The following is a 6627-nucleotide window of genomic DNA, read 5'->3' on the forward strand; positions in this document are numbered from 1 at the left end:
GCCTAGACCCTTTTCTGATGAAGGGTCTAGGCCCGAAACGTCAGCCTCTCTGCTCCTATGAGGCTGCTTGGCCTGCTGTGTTCATCCAGCCCTGCACCTTGTTGTCTCGGATTCTCCAGCATCTGCAGTTCCTACTATCTAAGATTCAGGATACATGGGATTCAGGAGCATCATGAATTAATGCCATTCTCCCTCCTTTTCCTGATACTGTTGTGAAGATGGGTAGAATATTTGTGGATTGGAAGGCAAGACATTACAATTTGTTTGTAAAATAATAAGGGGGAAGAGTGTGTGGTCCCTTTAAAAGATTATGTGCTTTTCTAGGTTTGGAGATTAAAAAATGTCTGCAGATGCACAAAGAGTTCTTTAAATTGAAACATTGTATCAAAAGGCTATGCTGTTAGCAGGCAAAGCATTTTTACCAAGACAACTGATTTTTGAATTTAGCCAATTAATATAAATCAGGCCCCAGGTACCAAAATCCAGTTAAATTTAAATCTGATGGCTTTGACAACCTAGTACCAACCAAATCATTAGAAATTAATAGGTCATCACGGATATAACATTGAAAAGAGCTGCCATCTGAAGAGAAACTCACTGGTTCTCACCAAAATTTCTAAGGTGTCAGAGTATGCACCATTTAAATAAAGGTACTACAGCACTCGTAGCTAATATTCCTGACATAAGAATTTGACAGAGGAAGGCGTTTCTGAATGAAAAACAGTGGAGAAGGCAAAGAACATTCCAGAAGACTTATCCTGGCTGTAATTTTGAGAGACTAAGTTTTTTTTTATTATTACTTTGGTTTATATAAGTGAGACTTATATTTATTGGAACAGCATACCATTAGAATTTTGTTTTATTTGGGAACAGTTAGTAGTTAAGAGGGGAATTGTTTGGTTTGTTAGCAGTTCTGTTAATTTGTTCACTGTTAGAGTTAAGTAGATAAATTGTTACTTGTTGCTTATAAAGTGAGTATCAGAGATTTCTTTATTTAACCATTCCTTTATAACAGATTCGGGATGAGAGGCAGATTATATGACTTTTCACACTTACTTTAACAGATCACAAGGCGCGGCGAGCTTCTCTGGGTGCTTCGGTTTTAATTATCAGAGAGGTGTCGACCACCACTTCATGACAATACGCTTGTATGTTGGATGTTTACTCAAATAGAAACAGTGTCCAAATTAATGCCATAATTGAACCTGCCTCCACAACACTGCTAGGTAGTACCTTCCAGATACAACCCACTTGCTGTGTGAAATTTCTTTTCTCATATCACATTTTCTTCTTCTGCAAATCGCTTTGAGTCTATTTCTCTCATTCTCAATCCTTTTATAAGCAGGAAGCATTTGTCCCTATCTTCTCTATCCATTTATTTCATGATTTTGAAAACTTTTGTCAGATCTCCTCAGCTTTCTAAAAACAACAGTCCCAATCTCTCCTATCAATTCTCATAACTGAAGTTTCTCATCCTTAGATGTACCTTTGTAAAACTATTCTGTACTGTCTCCAATGCATTCACATTCATATTATTATGTGACACCCAGAACTGCACACAATACTCTAGATGAGATCTGCCAAATCTGGGAGAAACACTCTGTCACCTTCCATTGGGTCATCTCTGACTTGTCCTCCATTTTCTTCCACTGAGGATTCCAACCTACCGTGGAAGAGTTGACAGTACCCTCAACTGTGTATGGCTCATCTCGCTCATTTTTTTTCACACTCCTTCCCCTCCGTTACAGAATGATAGCGTTCCCTTGCCCGTACTTTCCACCTCAGTCTCCATATTCAAAAGTTTGTCCTCCACTGTTTCCACTACCTGCAGCAGGATATCACTACCAAACACATAAGAACATAAGAACTAGGAGCAGGAGTAGGCCATTTGGCTCCTCGAGCCTGTCCCGCCATTTAATAAGATCATGGCTGATCTTTTTGAGACTCAGCTCCACTTACCCGCCCGCTCACCATAACCCTTAATTCCTTTACTGTTCAAAAATTTATCTAGCCTTGCCTTAAAAACAATCAGCGAGGCAGCTTCAACCGCTTCACTGGGCAGGGAATTCCACAGATTCACAACCCTTTGGGTGAAGAAGTTCCTCCTGACCTCAGTCCTACATCTGCTTCCCTTTATTTTGAGGCTATGCCCCCAGTCCTAGTTTCACCTGCTAGTGGAAACAACCTCCTTGCCTCCACCTTATCTATTCCCTTCATAATCTTGTATGTTTCTATAAGATCTCCCCTCATTCTTTTCAATTCCAATGAGTATAATCCCAGCCTACTCAGTCTCTCCTCATAATCCAACCCTCTCAACTCTGGAATCAACCGAGTGAATCTCCTCTGCACCCCTTCCAGTGCTAGTATATCCCTTCTCAAGTAAGGAGACCAAAACTGCACACAGTACTCCAGATGTGGCCTCACCGGGACCCTATACAGCTGCAGCATAGCCTCCCTGTTTTTAAACTCCATCCCTCTAGCAATGACAGACAAAATTCCATTTGCCTTTTTAATTACCTGCTGCACCTGCAATCCTACTTTTAGCAATTCATGCACAAGGACACCCAAGTCCCTTTGCACAGCAGCGTGCTGCAATTTTTTACCATTTAAAACATAGTCCATTTTGCTGTTATTCCTATCAAAATGGATGACCTCACACTTATCAACATTGTACTACATCTGCCAGACCTTTGCCCACTCACTTAGACTATCTATATCCCTCTGCAGACTTTCAGTGTCTTCTGCACACTTTGCTCTACCACTCATCTTAGTGTCATCTGCAAATTTTGACACACCACATTTCGTCCCCAACTCCAAATCGTTTATATGAATTGTAAACAATTGCGGTCCCAACACTGATCCCTGAGGCACACCACTAGCCACTGACCGCCAACCAGAAAAACACCCATTTACCTCTAGTCTTTGTTTTCTACTAGTCAACCAATCCTCTATCCATGCCAATACATTACTTGTAATACCGTGCAACTTTATCTTATGTAGCAGCCTTTGGTGTGGCACCTTGTCAAATGCCTTCTGGAAATCCAGATACACCACATCCACAGGTTCCCCATTGTCCATCATGCAAGTAATGTCCTCAAAGAATTCCACCAAATGAGTTAAACATGACCTACCCTTCATGAACCCATGCTGGATGTTCCCAATGGGACAATTTATATCCAGATGTCTTGCTATTTCTTCGTTAATGATAGATTCAAGCATTTTCCCCACTACCAAAGTTAAGCTAACTGGCCTCTTGTTACCTGCTTTTTGTCTACTTCCTTTTTTAAACAGTGGCGTCACATTGGCTGTTTTCCAATCTGCAGGAACCACCCCAGAGTCCAGTGAATTTTGGTAAATAATTAATAGTGCATTTGCTATTTCCCCCATCACCTCTTTTAGTACCCTGGGATGCATTTCTTCAGGGCCAGGAGACTTGTCTACCTTTAGCCCCATTAGCTTGCCCAGCTCTGCCTCCTTAGTGATAATGATAGTTTCTACGTCCTCACCTGCTATAACCTCCTTGCCATCAGTTTTCGGCATGTTATTTGTGTCTACCACTGTGAAGACCGACACAAAATAACTGTTTAATGCCTTGGCTATTTCCTCATTCCCAGTTATTAAATTGGCCTTCTCATCCTCTAAAGGACCAATGTTTACCTTCGCCACTCTTTTACGATTTACATATCTGTAGAAACTTTTGCTGCCTGTTTTTATATTCTGAGCTAGTTTACTCTCATAATCTATCTTATTTTTCTTTATAACTTTTTTTGTGGCTTTCTGTTGACCTTTAAAGATTTCCCAGTCTACTAGTTTCCCACTACTCTTTGCCTTTTTGTATGTGTTTTATTTTTCAATCTGATACTTCCCTTTATTTCCTTAGACATCCGTGGCTGACTGTCTCTTTTCCTACAGTTCTTCCTCATCACTGGAAGATACTTCTGCTGAGCACTGTGAAAAATTGTTTTTAAAGTCCTCCACTGTTCCTCAATTGACCTACCATAAAGTTTTTGCTCCCATTCTACCTTGGCTAACGCCTCCCTCATCCCATCATAGTCTCCTTTGTTTAAGCACAGGACATTGGTACTGGATTTAACCTTCTCATATCTTCCTCTCCCTTCTACTTTCAGCATTCTGCATGGGCTGTTCCCTCTGTGACATCTTGGTGTATTCTTTGATCACTCCTAACACTTCTCATGGCTTCTCATGCACTCACAGCGGTGTAAAACTTGCCCATTCACATCCCTTTTCCTGACTATCCATGGCCTAAACAGACCTTTGAGGTGTAGAAGTGTTTTACTTGTACTTCTTTCAATCTGTTCGACTCTATTCAGTGCACACAATGAGGTATCCTTTATATTGATAAGACCAAACACAAACTGGTGACTCTGTGTGTTGGAATGACACTGACCTTCTAATTGCTTGCCATTTCAATAAACCACCTTGCTTTCATGCTATCATTTCCATCCTGGGCCTCCTGTGCTGTTCCAATAAAGCTCAACATAGGATGGAGGAAGAACACACCATTTTCCACTATCCAATTCTTCTTCCTTATCAATTTTAAATCATTCCTCTGTCACTGTGGCAAGAACAGCATCTCCATCCTTAGTAATGACAAAAACAAAGTATTAATTTAACACTTTACCAATGACTCCTGCCTCCATGTGTAAATCCTATTTGCATCCCTAATTGGCCCTTCTCCTCCATTTACCACTCTTTTACAATTTATATGCCTGTTCATTTTTTCTCAACATTCCTCCTTGATTCTCCAATATGACTCCCTCTGAATTTTCTGTTTTTCTTTGGTTCTTAATTACATTTTCTGCCCAACACCTGTCATTAGCATACTTTTTTTATAATTAGACATCATCCTTAAATCAAGGGGCAATCAATAAGGATCTCTGATGGCCTAAAAGTACCAACTAATTGGAATGTCTGAAAAAGATCTATGGATACAATGTTAGAAATACTAGTTAACCTTGTGAAACAGTGATAATCAACATGGTTTGAGCTATAGGGAGAGACTGAATAGGCTGGGGCTTTTTTTCTGTGGAGCATTGGAGGCTGAAGGGTGACCTTATAGAGATTTATAAAATAATGAGGGGCATGGATACAGTGAATACCCAAGGCCTTTTTCCCAGGGTAGGGTTGTCCAAAACTAGAGGGCATAAGTTTAAGGTGAGAGGGGAAAGATTTAAAAGGGACCTGAGGGGCAACATTTTCACACAGAGGGTTGTGCATGTACGAAACAAGCAGCCACAGGAGGTGGTTGAGGAGGATACAATTACAACATTGAAAAGATATCTGGATGTGTCCATGAATAGGAAGGGTTTAGAGGGATATGGACCAAATGCTGCTAAAAGGGACTATATCAGTTTCGGATATCTTGTTTGCGCAGACAAGTTGGACCGAAGGGTCTGTTTCCATGCTGTATAATCCTATGAGTCCATAACGTTTAAAGCCTCAGCAATTCCACTTTTTGCCAACAATACTATTTTTCCCTGTGCACACTTCCTTTTATGGAATTTGGTATGTGTCCATGTTTGTAAAATTGGAAAAAAAGCAGTTACATTATAGTGGAGAGAAGGAAAAATATTTTCCCTTTTCGCTAAGTGGACAAATTCCAAAGAATATACAATTTCTGTAAGGGAAGAACTTTGGCGTATTTAAGATATGAAGGGCATTGCTTCTTAAATTGGCTATTGGAAACAACTAAATTTGCTATCTAAAAGTTCAATACCTGCCAGCAGTTTCCAGTGCTTTGATCAGTCTTGTTGCTTGGTCTGTAAAGGCAATTTGGGACCCAGAGGGCACCATATTCCCTGCATCAGGTTGCAGACGGTTCACTGGTGAATGCATGATCAGAGCATCCACCAAAGTCAGTATTTTTGTCTCAAAAGTTTTGAAAGATTTCATGTGTTTTGACAGTTTATTTTGGCTACAATTTGTGCACAACTATTAAATTACTGTTTTCTTTTTTAGCTGACAGGAAATGTGAGACCCACATGATTGCAGGCACATAGAAAGAGCGTAAGGTATTCTGGGATGACTGTAAAAGAAGACTCAGTCAATATTAGACATACAATACGTGTAAAAAATAATTATGGTTGAGCCAATGATGGCATACTTCCAGTCAGCAACAATACACAGGCAAAATTGACAATACTAAATGTTAGCATCAGTCACTGACAGTTGACAATCTTTCTTACCATGGCATTTTTTTTTGTCTGAGAATGTTTTCATCACCAGCATTCATGAGGAGGCAGCTTGCTTGTGGTACACTGGTGCCAGTCTTTTCCAGAAATGTACGTTTTTCCTGGGGCTGTTTCTCCCAAACAAAAACTCTAGGACTGTCTCTGAAGGAGCAAATCTGGGTAGTCTCCAGCCAAGTTATGCTGTAATAATCGAACCACATGCTTCTCTTTAAGAAATAAAGCAGCCTTTATAAATATTTTTTGTGTTCATCACAGGGCATAATACTTTTCTTTTAGGAATTCCTCTGTACATTTATGCTCTAGAGGTAGAATAAGAATTCTATAATTCATTAATTTTAAGGCAGTCTGCCACTACTGTTTTCAATTGAAAGGCAGGTGCCTGTTTGGCTGCTCGGCAATCACAGTTATCCTCTCC

This window comes from Rhincodon typus, chromosome 2 (genome assembly GCF_021869965.1).
Source record: "Rhincodon typus isolate 14 chromosome 2, sRhiTyp1.1, whole genome shotgun sequence".
Lineage (NCBI taxonomy): Eukaryota > Metazoa > Chordata > Chondrichthyes > Orectolobiformes > Rhincodontidae > Rhincodon > Rhincodon typus.